Source organism: Gossypium hirsutum, chromosome A05 (assembly GCF_007990345.1).
Source record: "Gossypium hirsutum isolate 1008001.06 chromosome A05, Gossypium_hirsutum_v2.1, whole genome shotgun sequence".
NCBI lineage: Eukaryota > Viridiplantae > Streptophyta > Magnoliopsida > Malvales > Malvaceae > Gossypium > Gossypium hirsutum.
In genome coordinates this window covers 6,394,113-6,412,869 of record NC_053428.1, presented here as the reverse complement: position 1 = coordinate 6,412,869, position 18,757 = coordinate 6,394,113, and positions in this window count along the sequence as shown.

Here is an 18,757-nt window from a genome sequence, read left to right as displayed (position 1 = left end):
AGAATTTGTAATTGGTGAATCGAGTGAATTAAAAGAATTTAATAAGCTAAACGGGTCAAAAACGAGGTATCAAGACCTTGAATTTGAAAACCGAGCCATAAATATTTTTATAAATATTTATGGAGTATCACTAAGTTAGTATTAAAGTTTGGTTGAGAAATTTTAACGTTTGGGTAGTCAATTAAATAAAAAGGACTAAATTGTAACAAATGCAAAATTTGCTAGAAGGATTAAATAGCTCAAGTGTTAAAATAAAGAGGATTTAAAGGGAATTAAGCCTAAAAGTGAATAGGTTGGACGGAAAGGGAAAGAAAATCAATAGAAAAATAAGAGAAATAAGGGCAAAATTGGAAATTTCACAATTTTAACATATAAAATAAGGATAAATTTGAATAATCTAGAGATCTCTTCATATTTTCTCAGCCAAAACGCCATAGGAGGTCTGGAGGAAGATTTTTTTTTTTCATATTTTTACATCATTTGAGTTTAATTCTTGCTTTTTCTTGATAATTTTTATGTTTTTATGACTTTTACAATTAGGTCCACTTATAGAATTCATTAGTTTTTGATTTGGTGGGTGAAATTGGAAGTTACCCTGGCTGAGTAAGGGAATTTTATGATGAATTATTATGAAATTTAAGTTCTAATTTCATATTAAAGTGGTTTTATTAAGTGATTTTGATAGAAAATAGTATTTAGGACCTAATTGGGAAAAAGTTGTGAATTAGAGGTTGGTGTTGAAATTAAGAATATAAAAGGTTTTGAAATAGTTTATAATGATAAAATGAAGTGTTAATTGAGAAAAATTAGTTCAATTGATGGGTGAATTGAGCAGGGACTAAATTGTAAAAACTATAAATTTTGGGGTACAAATGCAATTTCAAAAATTGAAGAGCATAAATTATGAAGTGAAATATAAATGAAATAAATGCTAATGAGTGAAAATATTTTACATTATAGATCAGGAATCCAAAGAAAAACGAAGAAGTGGAATAATCCCTAAATTTCAATATATTCTACAAATCAGCCGGGTAAGTTCATATGGTTGAATTTACATGTTTATTTTTGAATAATTGAATGATATAATATGTTATTAAATATGAATTTGCTGTGGGATTGTGAAAATTTTGATAAAATGAAAGAATAAAGGTGGAAATTTAAATTAAGAAAAACACAGGATTAAGTACATTCGTATTGTGACATGTGATGAATTGACGGATAAGACCATGTTTGATCCATGGCAAAGTGTGAAACATAGGTATGGTATTAACCATACTGAGTTGTGAAACGTAAGTATGATATTATCCATACTGAGTTAAGAAACGTAGATATGGCATTTTTCATACGGAGTTGTGAAATGTAGGTATGATATTTCAATGAGGAAAACCATACTGAGTTGTGAATCGTGGCACTCAGCAACAACGTACTCAATTTCGTAAGAAGTTTCCTAATTTGATAATAAGTAATATATGAGGTGTGAAATAAAATGAAAAAGAATCGTGTAGTTGCTAATGTTGAGCTCAACTATGTGAAGTATTATAACAATGGTTGTGAATGGCAGGGAACTTTAGTAAATATTTTGTTATTGTTTGGAAATATTATGGGTAAGCATTACTTTTAAACCTATGAACTTACTAAGCTTCAACAGGCTTATTTGTGTGTGTTTGATATTTTTATGTAGATTGAATTAAAGGGAAGTTGGTAGATCGGATCATCACAACAAAGCTCACTATCCAGATCAATTTCATTAGCTTTTGTTTTATGTTTAAAGATTTATATGGCATATATAGGGTTTATATGAAATGAAGTAAAGATGTTATAAACTAGTTAACAATATTTTGTACTAAAATAGTTTTTGGTTAGTAGCAGTAGTTCGACTTTGAAAATTCACCATAAATTATGGAAATAGAATTAGAGGTTGAATAAGATATGAAATTAAGTGCTATTGAATCTAGTTTCACATAGAAGAAATGGTGGAAGCAAAAGACTTTCATATTAGGAGATATTTGAATTTTTGTGAGACAAGGTTAGAGTGATTTCGAGCTCCCCTATTCTAACTTTGGAAAATCATTAAAAATTGTACAAAAATATTTATGGGTTATAATTTATATAAAAAATCCTTAATGAGTATAGTTTCAAAAGAAACAAATGGGAACATCACCCAAATTCCATACTATGAGATAATTAATTTTTAGTAAAGAAAGGTCGAAGTTGTCAAACAGCAGAACATGGGTAACTTTCAAGAATAAACTGTACTTTTTGGCCAATCCATAAATTCTAAAAATTTTATGGTAGAAATTTATATGAGTTTAGTTTCAAATGCTTTTACAGATCTTAAGTTATAATTCTGTAGCTTAAGATATAAATAATTTAGTAAATATGACTTAAGTGGAAAGCTTTGATGTGACTATAAGTAAATAATGGAATTTATGTGTAATTATTCTGTAAATTTTAGTAACATCCTGTAACCCTGTTTCGACGACGGATGTGGGTTAGGGGTGTTACATTTATTGGTATCAGATTTTTTGTTTAGTCGATTCTCAGGACGAATGTGATATGTAAAGTGTCTGGAAATACATGCCATATAAATCTGTGATAATGTGATGTGAATAATCCGATCTAACTAGTAATTTTTTATATAGATTGTAAAGATGTCTGATAGACCCGAGGGTGCTGGTTAAGAAGAGGAAGTTAATAGTAGAATACAGACTTCTAAGCAAGGAACAAGTAGTAATGTTTCGATTTCTTTGATGAGAGAGAAGGAACTTAAAAATATGATTTACGAGTTAATGAATCAGTGGTATAAAAGAAGAAATCAAGTGCAACCACCTCCTCCTCCCCCTACTGTACCACCAGTTACAACCCCGGTTGCTCCCCCTTTAATAGATAATCTAGCAAAAGAACACCGATTGAGAACTCAAAAATTTTGGAGTTAAAGAATTTCGAGGGAGATCAGACGATGATCTAGTTAAAGCAGAGTATTGGTTAAAGAGTTTGGAGAGAGTTTTTAAACAGATTATGTGTTCTTCGAAGGATTATCTAAGGTGTGCAGTTTCACTATTGAAAGAAGAAGCGTATAATTGGTGGGAAACCATTGAGGCAGTGGTACCTGCAGATAAACTTACCTGGGAATTCTTCCAAAATGAGTTTAAAACGAATTATGTGGGAAAGAGATATTTAGATAAGAAGAAGAGGGAATTTCTTGATCTTCGACAAGGGAATAAAACAGTGGCTGAATATGATAGAGAATCTGTGTATCTCAGTAGATATATTTAGGAAGTTGTACCGATAGAGGAAGAAATGTGCATTAGATTCGAAGAAGGGCATTATGATGAAATCAAAATAATAATTGGAGGCATAGAGATTCAAGAATTTTTGGTTCTGTCTGATCGAGCTCAAAAGATAGAAGAAGTGTATAACAAAAAGATGCAAAGAGAAAGAAGAGGTAACGAAGTTTCTCTAGACCAATTTTGACTTTTCTAGCTAAAAAGTTCAGAGATGATTCTAGTCGACTTGTTACAATTCCAGAACAATCGAATAAAAGTAAAACAACTCAACAAGATATCGGAGTAACTAATAAACTAGCAGCTAGTGCTAGTAGTGTGCAAAATATTCCAAGACCTAGATGCAAAAATTGTGGTAGATTTCAAATTGGTGAATGTTGGGGAAGAATTGGAGCTTGTTATAGATGTGGTGAAACTGATCATTTTATTCGGGACTATCCTCAATTGTTAAAAGAAGATAAAGAACAAGGTGAGAAGCAAGCTAATACTCCTCAAAAAAGTAAACGTTTGAGTCAAAGCAGTACTGCTGGGACTGCTCGTTCGGGAATGAGAGATACTGTAGTCCGATCAGTAACAAGGGCACCTGCACGTACATATGCTATCTGGGCAAGGGAAGAAACTTCTGCTTCAGATGTGATAGCTAGTATTTTTTATCTTTTTAATGATTCTGTGTATGCTTTAATTGATCCTGGATCTACGCATTCATATATTTGCACTGCATTAGTGTCAGAAAAGAAAATAACTGTTGAGTCCACTGACCTTGATGTGCAAGGCACTAATTCGCTAGGGCAAAGTGAGTTAGTTAATTTAATATGTCGGAATTATCCACTGAAAATAAAAGGCTGTGAATTCTCTGCTAATTTAATGTTGTAACCTTTCTGAGAGTTTGATGTTATTCTTGGAATGGATTGGTTGACTAAACACGATGCCATAGTGAATTGTAGAGAAAAATGGATTGATTTAAAATGTCAGAAAGGGGAAATAGTTTCAGCTGAGTTTGGAGATAAAAAGAATGATGTCAGAATTATTTCAGTCTTTACGGCTCGGAAATTGATTCAGAAGGGTAATGAATCATTTTTAGCTTATATTCTTGATACTTAGGGTTCTAAATTGAAGATGGAACAATTGCCAGTTGTTAATGAGTTACTGATGTGTTTCTTGAGGAATTATATGGTTTACCCCTAAATCGTGAGGTTGAATTCGTAATTGATGTGATTCCAGGTACAGCTCTGATATCAATAACATCGTATAGAATGACTGTAATACCCTGAAAATTTTTACAGTAAGATATTATCCTTGATATAGTAAAATAAGGAAATAAAGTGACATAAAGGGAAATTTTGAGTTATGTCAATATTAAGAAGTATATTATGATATATTAATTCAAGAAAGGACTAAATTGTAAAAGTGAGAAAAGTTTTGTTGCACAAGAGTAAATACTCAAAATTTAAGGGGTTAAAGTGTAAATATGAAAAAAGTTAAAGGACCAATAGTGTAAATATTTTAAGAGTGGAATGATCTAGAAACTAAGGAAAATGGATGAATTAGGACCAAATTGAATAGGTGAAGAACTATGAGGGACTAAATTGCAATTTTACCAAAATTAAATGATGACTCAAGGATGGAATTTTAAAAGATAATAAAGGGCAAAATGGTCAATTGGAAGAGAGAGAAATCTAGAAAGTAATGATGATGTTGATGATATTTTATGATTATTTAATTAGATATATATTATTTTAATGAGATATTTTATTATTATTTTATTATTAATTATTTAGTATAAAAGGAAGGAAAGATGAAGAATTTTCATCATCTTTCCATGCATGCAGCCAACGTTAGAAGAGAAGGAAAAGAAAGAAATTTTCTTTTCTTTACAATTTGGTCCTTCCACAAAAAATTCACCATTTCCACCCAGAAATCAAAAGAATTTCCATTGCTACTAAGAGAGAGAAATGTTAAGGAGGCCATGGGGAGTTAGAATATCAAGTTGGATTCAAGAAATAGAAGCTGGAGGAGAGAGAAAATCAAGTTAAAGATTAGTATCAATAGAACAAGGTAAGTATATCAAGATTTCAATATGTTTTTAAGTTTGTTATTATTGATAAAACATGGAAATGATGTTATAGTAGAGTTTTCTTACATAAGGTCTTATGTTCTTGATATGTTAGTGAAGAGAAAATAAGAGAAAGTGATGAGAAATGGTGTAGAAAAAGAAAATAAGGATGTTATAACATGGTAATTAATATCTTGTACTAAAACAGTATTGGACAGCAGCAGTAGACTAACTTTGAAAAATCACCATAAATTGTATAAATCGAATTAGAAGATGAAAAAAATATTAAATTAAATATCATTGAGTCTAGTTTCTCATAGAAGAAACGGTGTAAGCAATAGATTTGTAAATTTTGAGATATAATGAATTTTGTGAGACAAGGTCAGAATGAATTCGGGTTCCCCTGTTCTGACTTTGAAAAATTATAAAAAATTTAATAAAAATAATTAGGGACTTAAATTTATATGTATAGAATTCAGAATGAGTCTATTTTTAATAGAAACAAACAAGAACATCATTTGAATTCTGTATAAAGAGATAATTTATTTTTAGTGAAGAAGGGTCACAACTGTCAGACAGCAGAATAGGGGTAACTTTAAAGAATAAACTGTACTTATTGAATGAACCAAAAATTCTAAAAATTTTATGGTAAGAAGATATATGAGTCTAGTTTTAGGGAAAATTATCGGATCTTAATTTAGAGTTCTAGAGCTCCAGATATAAATAATTTAGTGACTATGACATAGATGGACAGCTTGAATATTCATAAAAGTAAATAATAAAATTATGGATAATGTTACTTACAAGTGTGTTATCTACATTAAGGATGTGGAATGGAGAGGAGGAGGAGGAAAAATATGTATGAATATTCATCTAGCATGGCTAATTTGCATATTTTAGGCTCAAGGACTAGATTGAATAAAAATAAAAGTTTATGGGCAATTTTGTAAAAATGTCAGAAATGACCAAATTGCATGAAATAGGTTATTTTATTATTTAAATTACAAAATTGAATGAAATTATTAATTTAGTTCAAGATCGGGGGAAAACATGTTTTAGGGATTAAATTGAAAAGTGTTAAAATTATGGAAAATTCTGATATTTTATAGAATTCATGGACTGTTATCAATATATATATGAGAATAATAGCTGGAAATAAAGATTAAATTGCAAGAATTTTATTTTCCTGACCCTAAGGGCGAAATCGTCATTAATTAAAAGTTAAGGGCAAAATGATAATTTTACCTAGATCATTAATTAAATGCATTAGAATATGAAATGAATGAAAATGATGATCAAATTTATTTATAAAGATCCGGACGACTCAAATATGAGACTTGATCGTGGAAAAGAAAAGATATCGGATTACTGAAATTATAAACACAAACAAGCAATGAGGTAAGTTCATGTAACTTGAATTATATTCTTAAATGCTTGAAATGCATGTTTTTGATATGAATATGATTTGAATGTTCATTATATGGAATTTTATGAAACATTGACATATTTGATAAAAGAGAAAGAAATCCCGGTTGAATGAAAGGAAAATTCGATGGATCTCTGAAAAGGAATTGACGGTAAAAAGGATCTAGCCCGGACGGGTGATCCTATCCTGATATAGCCCTCCCGAAGATCATCATTAATTAAAAGTTAAGGGCAAAATGATAATTTTACCTAGATCATTAATTAAATGCATTAGAATATGAAATGAATGAAAATGATGATCAAATTTATTTATAAAGATCCGGACGACTCAAATATGAGACTTGATCGTGGAAAAGAAAAGATATCGGATTACTGAAATTATAAACACAAACAAGCAATGAGGTAAGTTCATGTAACTTGAATTATATTCTTAAATGCTTGAAATGCATGTTTTTGATATGAATATGATTTGAATGTTCATTATATGAAATTTTATGAAACATTGACATATTTGATAAAAGAGGAAGAAATCCCGGTTGAATGAAAGGAAAATTCGATGGATCTCTGAAAAGGAATTGACGGTAAAAAGGATCTAGCCCGGACGGGTGATCCTATCCTGATATAGCCCTCCCGAAGAATACGTGTAAATGGATTTAGCCCGGATGGGTAATCCGAATTAGGGTCTGAATTTAGCCTAGACTGGTAATTCAGATCCAAGCTCATTAGAGTAATTGTCGTTGCAGGGGATTTAGCCTGGACTGGTAATCCCACTGTAAGGATGAGGTTCGCGGGAGTGTGCTCTCTGATATGAAATGTGTAAGACCATGGTTGAAAGATACCATGGCAGCCTGATATGAAATGTGTAAGACCATGGTTGAAAGATACCATGGCAACATGACGGGAAATAAATAAGACCATGGTTGAAAGATACCATGGCAGCGTGACATGAAATGAATAAGACCATGGTTGAAAGACACCATGGCAACATGACAAAAAAATGAGTAAGACCATAGTTGAAAGACACTATGGCATCATGTCAAAGATAAATAAGACAGTGGATGGGAGACGCTATGATATCTGTTGAACAATTGATATTCAGGTAATATGTATCAGATGACGAATGGTTATATGAAATAATTATAAAGATAGATAAACGAAATAAGTATAAGTACATGGAATATAATTTATGTTAAGTTTGATATAAATTATTACCGGAATAAATATACATAAAATATATGGAAATGATAGAGCATGAAATATTGATATAATGAAATGAATGATATATGCTTATGAAGAAACGGTAAGAGCATGATATGTTTCATGACATGTACATATATGATTATCTTTGATATGTTGATACAAGGAAATTATGTAAGTTGAGACTATTATTAAACTCAAGTGCGATATGTCGAGAAAATAGATATATCAACGTTGAATTTATATCAGATATGTGCAAGTATACTAACAATGCTGCTGTTTGATGCTTATACTAGTGTCAAAACTGTTGATTGAATGGTAATATATTTATTTATATGATGCATTGAATCGGTAAGTATTTAAATTTTTTTTAATGATCTGTAAATGGTAGTAATGCTCTGAAACCCTGTTCTGGCAGCGGATACGGGTTAGGGGTGTTACAATGACACCAGCTGAGTTAAAAGAGTTGAAGACACAATTGCAAGAGCTATTGGATAAAGGGTTCATTAGATCGAGTACATCACCTTGGGGCGTACCTATCTTATTTGTGAAAAAGAAAGATGGCTCGTTGCGATTATGTATTGATTATAGACAGTTGGACAAGGTAACAATTAAAAATAAATATCCATTACCTCGTATCGATGATTTGTTTAATCAACTGAAAAGTGTTGTAGTGTTCTCAAAGATAGACCTTAGATTTGGGTATTATCAATTGAAGGTTAAAGAGTGTGATGTGCCAAAGACTGCTTTTCGAACTTGGTATGGTCACTATGAATTTTTGGTAATGCCTTTTGGTTTAACAAATGCCCTTGTTACATTTATGGATTTAATGAATCGTATTAGAGGTTGAATAAGATATGAAATTAAAGCCTATTGAATCTAGTTTCACATAGAAGAAACGGTGTAAGTAAAAGACTTTCATATCAGGAGATATTTGAATTTTTGTGAGACAAGGTCAGAGTGATTTTGAGCTCCTACGTTATGAATTTGGAAAATAATTAAAAATTGTACAAAAACAATTATGTGTTATAATTTATATACCTAAAATCCTTAATGAGTCTAGTTTCAAAAGAAACAAACGGAACATCACTCGAATTCTGTACTATGAGATAATTAATTTTTAGTAAAGAAAGGTCGAAAGTGTCAAACAGCAGAATAGGGGTAACTTTGAAGAATAAACTTTACTTTTTGGCTAATCCATAAATTCTGAAAGTTTTATGGTAGAAAGATATATGAGTCTAGTTTCAAATATTTTTTACGGATCTTAATTTAGAATTCTTTAGCTTAAGATATAAATAATTTCGGTAGATTTTGTTATAAATATTTTAAATGGTTTATATGGCATGTATAGGAGCTTATATGACTATGTTTTCTATTAACTCATGAATATATTAGTTAAGTTAATATAAGTTGATATATGATATGAATGGAAATTAACTAAGATGTTTAAATACTACTTGAAAGTATGAATGGATATAATGTTAGATAAAATAAGGATTAGTGATATTGTTATGAAACGAATGTGATTTGGATGAAGATTGTATTTGTTCAGTTGTTGTTGCGTTGAATTGGTTGCAAATTTGAAATTGCAGGGAAGGTTAGATGTAATGGCCTAAATTCAAGGTTATCGGAACAATGGTTTTGTAACCATAGATCCGATTTAAAGAGAAATTTATTTCAATATTTTTTCTTGAAAATTGATATGATAGGAAAATCGTATGAAAATATTGATAGGAAAATTTTATCGATTTAGTGATTAGTTAGAAAAAGAAATTATTGAAGAAATTGGGTAAAATAAGGTATCGAGACCTCTATCTCGTAAAAACGAGTCGAAAATAATTTTATAAATATTTATGAAATGTTATTAATGTGGTATTAAAATTTCGTTAGGAAATTTTAATGTTTGGGTAGTCAATTAAATGAAAAGGACTAAATTGTAATAGGTGTAAAAGTTGCTAGAGTGATTAAATAGCTTAAGAGTCTAATGAGAAAGGATTTAAAAGGCAATTAGACCCAAAATTTATTTGGGCTGGACGGCAAGGGTATGAAATCAGCAGAAAAATTGATAAATTAAGGGTAAAATTGGAATATTGCAAAATTAACTAAATAAAACTAGGACTAAATAGGAAATATCTAGATTTCTCTTCATTTCTCTTCAATTCCAGCAGCTAAAAACGCCATAGGAGGGTTATCTAAGCTGGTATTTCATAATTTTTGCACCAAGTGAGTTAATCCTTGCCTTTTTCTTGTAATTTTTGTGTTTCTAAGACTTTTACAACTAGGTCCTACTATTAAATTCATTAGTTTTTGATTTCATGGATGAAATTGAAAGTCACTATGAAATTGAATGTTTGAAATGTGCCGTCTCACTGCTAAAAGATACAGCATACCATTGGTGGAATACTAAAGCTTCAGTTGTTCCGAAAGAAGAAATTACATGGGAATTCTTTCAGACCGAGTTCAGAAAAAAATATATCAGCCAGAGGTTCCTTGACCAGAAAAGAAAAGAATTTCTTGAGCTGAAACAGGGCAATAGATCAGTATCTGAATATGAAAGAGAATTTTTTTCGATTGAGTAAATATGCTCGAGAATGGATACAGTCAGAAGCTGAAATGTGCAAACGATTCGAAGAAGGGTTGAATGAAGACATTAAGTTACTGATCGGAATTCTTGAAATTCGAGAGCTTGCTACATTGGCAGAGAGAGCTTATAAAGCAGAAGAATTGAGCAAAGAAAAGAAACAGGCTGAGAGGGAAGCTCAAAATTTTAGTAAAAAACCGATGGAAAAATCTCAGTTTTCTGCTTCAAAGAAATTGAAGAAATATCAGGATCGTTCTACTTCAGCCATTGGGTATTCGGGCAAAGAGCGAAGTTCTCAACGCACTAATCCAAGGCCTTCTACTCCATCAGTGACCAGTGTTGGCAGTGTTGGCACTCCTAAATGGGGATGCTAGTACTGTAATAAAGCTCATTTTGGTGAATGCCGATTTAAGAGTGGGGCTTGTTACCGATGTGGTTCTTTTGACCATTTCCTCAGAGATTGTCCTGAAAGGGTTGAAAAAGAAGTTGAACAAATATCGAAGCCGAGTAATCTAGTTTCGAAGGGCAGACCACCTCGACCATCCGGTAATGTCAGTGGTAGTCGGGGACCTACAAAAGATACTATAGGTAGGCCTGAGGTATGAGCACCTGCTAGGACATATGTCATTCGTGCCAGAGAAGATGCTTCAGCACCCGATGTTATTACTGGTACATTTTTTTTACTTGATACTGATATTACTGCATTGATTGATCCTGGTTCTACGCATTCATATATATGTGTTAAACTTGCAATTGTTAAAAATTTATCTGTTGAACCTACTGAATTTGTGGATAAAGTCTCGAACCCCTTGGGCCAGTCTGTGTTAGTGGATAAAATTTGTAAAAATTGTCCACTGATGGTAAGAGGTTATTGTTTCCCGGCTGATTTGATGTTACTGCCATTTGATGAATTTGACGTGATATTGGGTATGGATTGGTTAACCCAGCATGATGCGGTAGTAAATTGTAAACAAAAATATATTGTGCTAAAATGTCAGAATGGTGAGTTGCTCCGGGTTAAATTTGATCAGACAGAGGGGTTATCTGATATGATTTCAGTAATGGCAGCACAGAGGTATGTCAAAAAGGGGTATGATGCTTGGCAGTTCCAATGGTATGTGAATTTTTCGATGTGTTTCCAGAAGAATTACCAGCTTGCCACCAGAAAGAGAAGTGGAATTTTCTATAGATTTGATTCCGGGAACTACTCCGATCTCCATAGCTCCGTACCGGATGGCTCCTATAGAATTAAAAGAGTTAAAGACACAGTTGCAAGAGCTTGTTAACAGGGGTTTTGTCCGACCGAGTCATTTACCTTGGGGTGCTCCGGTTCTGTTTGTGAAAAAGAAAGATGGGTCTTTGAGATTGTATATCGACTACCGGAAGCTTAATAAAGTAACCATAAAGAATAAGTACCCATTACCCCGGATTGATGATTTATTTTATCAGCTGAAAGGTGCTACTATGTTTTCAAAGATTGATCTTCGATCAGGTTATTATCAGTTACGGGTAAAGGAGTCAGATGTGCCAAAAACAGCCTTTAGAACCAGGTACGGGCATTATGAGTTTCTAGTTATGTCGTTTGGGCTAACTAATGCACCTGCAGTATTCATGGATTTAAAGAACCGGATATTCAGACCGTACTTAAACAGATTTGTAGTAGTATTCATTGATGATATTTTGGTTTATTCCCGGGATGAAGAAGAATATGCAGAACATTTGAGAATTGTTGCAAATTCTACGAGAGAAGAAGTTGTATGCTAAATTCAGTAAATGTGAATTTTGGCTTCGAGAAGTGGGTTTTCTTGGACACATTGTATCTGCCGAAGGCATCAGGGTAAATCCAAGTAAAATCTCAGCTATTGTCAATTGGAGTCCACCGAAGAATGTATCTGAAGTTAGAAGTTTCTTGGGTTTAGCTGGTTATTATCGGAGATTTGTACAGGGATTCTCTATGATAGCTTCTCCAATGACTCGATTATTGTAGAAAGATGTAAAGTTCGAGTGGACTGATGAATGTCAACAAAGTTTCAACCGATTGAAAGACCTATTAACAAAAGCACCTGTATTAGTGCAGCCTGAACCGGGTAAGGAATTTGTTATTTACAGTGATGCCTCATGAAATGGTTTAGGTTGTGTTTTGATGCAAGAAGGTAAAGTAATAGCCTATACTTCAAGACAACTTAAACCACATGAAAGAAATTACCCAATACATGATCTTGAATTAGCTGCTATTGTATTTGCACTGAAGATATGGCGGCATTACTTGTATGGTGAGAAATGTCATATTTATACTGATCATAAAAGCTTGAAATATTTGATGACACAGAAAGATTTGAATTTGAGACAGCGCAGGTGGCTTGAACTGATAAAGGACTATGATTTGATTATTGATTACCATCCGGGTAAGGCTAATGTTGTAGCTGATGCTTTGAGCCGGAAATATCTGTTTACTTTACGAGCTATGAATACCCGGTTATCATTACTGATGATGGTTCAATCCTAGCTGAATTGAGAGCTAAACCGACATTTTTACAGCAATTATGTGAAGCTCAGAAGAATGATAAGAAGTTACAGGTTAAACGGGCACAGTGTGAGTCAGGTAATAATTTTGAATTTCAGATTGGTTCTGATGATTGTTTATTATTCAGAGGTAGGGTATGTGTACTTCAGAATTCAGAGCTCATACAGAAGATTCTACGCGAGACCTACAGTAGTATTATGTCTGTACATCCAGGGAGTAATAAAATGTATAATGATCTGAAAAAGATGTACTGGTGGTCGGGAATGAAACGTGATATCTCTGAGTTTGTAACAAGGTGTTTAATATGTCAACAAGTTAAAGCTGAACATCAGGTACCTTCGGGGTTACTTCAGCCAATTACTATACCGGAATAGAAATGGGAAAGAATCACTATGGATTTTGTATCGGGGCTACCTTAGTCTTCGAGGAAAACAGATGCTATTTGGGTGATTGTTGATCGATTAACAAAGTCAGCTCACTTTATTCCGGTACGTATGGATTATTCTTTAGATAAACTAGCTGAACTGTACATATCTGAGATTGTCAGGTTACATGGAGTGCTTGTCTCCATTATATCAGATAGAGATCCCCGATTTACGTCTCGTTTCTGGGACAAATTGCAAGAAGCCTTGGGTACTCAGTTGTATTTCAGCACTGCATTTCATCCTCAGACAGATAGTCAATCTGAGCGTGTAATTCAAGTATTGGAAGATATGCTCCAATGTTGTATACTAGAGTTTGAAGGTAATTGGGAGAGGTATCTACCTTTGATTGAATTTGTAACAACCCAAAATCCGTGGGCACCAGAAAAGTGTGTTATCGGGCCTCCGTCTTAGTGAAATAAGTTCGAAAATAATTATTAAAAATATTTATGAGTCTAGTAGTGTGTTTAATTAGGTTTTAATTAAGTAAATTTAGCTTAATTTAGAGTAATTAGTAAAAGGATTAAATTGAATAAGAGTAAAAGTTTAATTATAGATTAAAAAAATTAGAAGGACTTAAGAGGAAATTAAACCATTTCCTATAGCTGAGGCGGTTTAACGTGGAAAATATCAAAGATTTTATTGATTAAAAAAAATATATATTTATTTAATAATTAAATATATTATATTATATTATATTATATTATTATTATATATAAAAGAAACAAATAAGTTAAAAGAAACAGAATGAAAGCAAACGAAACAGAGAAGAACAGGGGAGAAAGAAAGGAAAGAAGAAAGAAAAGGGGAAATAAGGTTTATGAAGCTTGGAGTTAATTGGTAAGCTCAATCAAGTCCTTTTCTCATAATTTTGATATTTTAGAAGTCTTAAAACAAGTTTTTGATGAAATTAAGCTGTTAGTTTGGAAGTTCTTAGGTTTTTAAACAAAGTTCATGTTGAATAAAATGATGAAATAGGGGTTTAATTGAACGAAATTCAAGTTAGAATAGATATAAGGATTGAATTGCAAAGTAAGCTATAAGTTTTGTGTTTTAGGGACTAGATTGAGGAAAATTCGGAATTAAGAAAATATGTTGAAAATTTAATAGTTAAATTTGAGTTTAAATGAAATTTGAATAGGAATAAGGTGTGAATTGGTGTTATAAATTTGGTTATTAACATTTTTCATCAAAACAGTTTTGGGAAGTAGCAATGGTCTGACTTTGAAAATTCACTAAAAATTTTATAAATTGAACTAGAGGATGAACAAAATATGGAATTAAAGCTTATTGAGTCTAGTTTCTTATAGTAGAAACAGTGTAAGCAATTAATTGATGAATCAAGAGATATTTGAAATTTTGTAATACTGGTTCGGGGTGATTTCGAGATGCCCTGTTTTAACTTTGGAAAATCATTAAAAATTGTAAAAAAATTATTATGGAGTGTAATTTATATATGTGAACTCCTTAATGAATCTAGTTTCAAAATAAAAAAACAAGAACCTTATTCGAGTTCTGTACAATGAGATAATTTAGTTTTAGTAGAGAGAGGTCAGAACTGTCAAATGAAATAATAGGGGAGTATTTAACGAATAAACTGTATTAAATGGCTAGACCAAAAATTCTGGAAATTTTATCATTAGAAGATATATGAGTCTAGTTTTAAGGAAAATTTACGGATATTAATTTGGAGTTTTGTAGCTCAAGATATAAATAATTTAGTAATAATGACTCAAGTAGACAGCTTAATGGTGAAATTATATATATACATTAAAAATGGTTAAATTTGCATGTTTAGGCTCATGAATTAAATTGAATCATGTTGTATTGATGATTATAAATTATTATTTTCGTAGCCAACAAAGAACCTGAAGCATCAGCATCGAAAGGAAAGGAGAAAGTCATCGAGTACTAAAACGGGAGAATTACGGTGTGTATTACTATAATTCGAATTTTAATTATTATTGATTGCTGAATTTTTTATTGTTATGTATGGTAAGTAAGACTTGAGGTAAGTATCTGAAATTGATATGAATATTGAGTGAAAATGAAAGTGATGCAAATTGAATCAAATTGAATTGAATAAGTGAATTATGGAAGATGTAATTATTTGAAAAGCGTGTTGATTGAAAAATGATTGGTGATTTGAATTGTGAATTGAAAGTGATATAGGATTGAGAAAGTGAATTGAATACCCTATTAACTAGTCGGGCTGAGTCGGATATAGTTGGCATGCCATAGGATTGGAAGTGTTCAGGGATACTTCGACCTCGAGTCGATGAGACACTAGGTGTCACTATATTTCTTCGGATAGATTCGATGAGGTACTGGGTACCAACTTTACTTCGGCTAGGCCGATGAGACACTGGGTGTCAACTATTACTTCGAACTATCCGATGAGGCACTGGGTGCCATATTGGTGTGTTTGGTTGGATCCGTGTATCCGCCAAAGTCCGAGTTACGTTAATAGGGTGAAAAATTGAAATGTGAATTTGAAGCATTGAAACGAGAAAAATAAATTGAATTACGAATTGAAATTGGAATTGTGATAATAAGAGAAAAGTATGAAATGTATATTCATAAGTGATATAAATTTAAGTTTGAGAAAATACCTTGATTTATGAATTAGTACATATGACATTAATTGTTAGGTATTTTAATATTTATGTTTTTACTATTGTTGATATAATTTGAATTATGGTAATATCACTGAGTATATCCATACTCAACGTACGGTTGTTTCCGTGCGCAGGTTAGTAGAAGTCAAGTGTCCCGGTTCAGCATCCAAAACATTCCCGACTCCAACACAAATTTGGTGATGTATATTTTTCTTTTGGGTAAAGGTGGCATGTACATAGGTGTTATATAATCACTTGAATATGCATATTACTTTGGGTAGTGAAGGTTGAATTATAAGATTTAGATGGTTAAATGAAATGGTAAGAAAAGTATATGATATTTTGATACATGAACATTAAGTTGTTAAATGAATGAAGTTTTTAATCAATTTTGAATGATGCTATGATAGTTATTAAGTTGAAATTATGTTAATGATATAAATATTAGTTATATGAATGTGAAAAATTGGTGCTGGTTGTTTTAGTTTGAATTTGCAGAAGGTTTTAGGTAAAAATAAGCAGACCGAAATTTTTATAAAAAAATTCAGAATATTCGAACAAGTTCCGTTATACTTTTAACACGTGCTTGAACTTTGAGAGTTCAAGATAGGGACTCAATTATTATATTATACCATAAAAGTTATATTAATTGTAAATTATTAGTAAGTTGTCTGATATGTCCGGTAATGCCTCATAACCTCGTTCCGGTAACGGTTTAGGGTTAGGAGGTGTTACAATTGTTGGTATCAGAGCTATCAGGTTTAGCCGATTCTCGGGCTAAATTGGGCTCAGAAGTGAGTTTAGAAGTACATGCCACTGTCGAGTCGAAATCGAGTCGGGATTTCTGGATGCTAATGTATTTATTTGATTTTGTTTTATAGATAAAATGTCAGATGAAAGAATGGATAATGTTGAACAGGAAATGTATACTGGAAGTCGAGAATTAGAAGAAACTGAATCTGTTACACTTGGTGTGGATCCGTTAAATAATTAATCTCCTAACGTAGGGAGAGAAAGAAATACCTCACAAGTGTTAAGAGATATAGCTGATGCATTACAGCATATAGTGAGAGCTATACCTGCTACTACATCTGTACCTACTGTCAGACAGGCCCCGATTAAAGAGGTACGAAAATATGGTGCCACGGAATTTCAGGGATTAAAAGGAGCTGATCCATCCGTTGCTGAAAATTGGATAGAAACAACAAAAAGAGTTTTGTAACAATTAGACTGCACCCCCCGAGAGAGTCTGATATGTGCTATATCACTGTTACAAGGAGAAACGTATCTCTGGTGGGAATCTGTGGTTAGACATTTGCCGGATGATCAGGTAACTTGGGACTTGTTTCAAAAAGAATTTCAGAAGAAGTATATTGGGGAATTGTACATCGAATTGAAAAAGCAAGAGTTTTTAGTGTTGAAACAGGGGAATATGTCAGTACTGGATTATGAGCGAGAGTTCTCTAGATTGAGCAGGTATGCTTTAGAATATGTTCCAACCGAGGCTGATAGTTGTAAACGATTTCTACGGGGACTACGAGATGAAATCAAGATTCAATTGGTAAGTCTCAAAATTACTGAACTTGTTGATCTGGTCGAGCGAGCAAAAATGATAGAACAAGTACTGGGCCTGGATAAAAAAATCAGAAATTGGTAAATCAGCTGGGAAACGTATGGGAACTACTAGTTTTAATCCATTACCGAAGAGATTCAAAGAATCAAGAAGTGACTGGAAATCTAGTTTTAGTTCAGACAGAGGTGGTAGAAGCAGAGGTAAACAAATGACAGTAACTACTAGCAGTGTGAGAGGTCCATCTCGAGGTGTAGAAATTCCAGACTGTGAGCACTGCGGAAAGAAACACAGAGGAGAATGTTGGAAAGTAACTAGAGCTTGCTTTAGATATGGTTCTACAGACCATTTTATCAGAGACTGTCCGAATACTGATAGTGCTGCACCTGTATCATCACAAAGATCAGTATCTACTGCTAGAGGCAGAGGGTCAAGTAGAGGTAATTCGACTTCCAGAGGAGGTGCTGGTAGAAGGAGCAGTGATATTGCTACTCAGCAGTCTGAAGCCAGAGTACCAGCTAGAGCTTATGTGGTCAGAAAATAAGAAGAAGGCGATGCACATGATGTTGTTGCAGGTATATTTCTATTGTATTCTGAGCCTATTTATGCTTTAATTGATCCGGGTTCGTCACACTCTTATATAAATTCAAAACTAGTCGAATCGGGGAAATTAGAATCTGAAATGTCTAAAGTTTCTATAGAAGTGTCTAGCCCTTTGGGACAAACGGTGTTAGTAGATAGAGTATGTCGGAGGTTCCCGTTAATAATACATGATAAAATGTTTCTTGTGGACTTGTTGATCATGCCTTTTGGTGATTTTGATATCATTTTGGGTATGGACTGGCTATATGAACATGGGGTAGTTTTGGATTGCTATAAAAAGAGGTTTAGTATTCAGACAGAAAATAGGGATAGAATTGAAGTGAATGGCATCCGTACCAATGGTTCGACACGCATTATTTCAGCGATGAAGGCTAATAAATTACTGCAGCAGGGTTGTCCAGCATACTTGGCATATGTTATTAATTCTGATTCAGTTGGGAGTCAGTGCAGTCAAATTAGGACTGTACGTGAGTTTCCAGA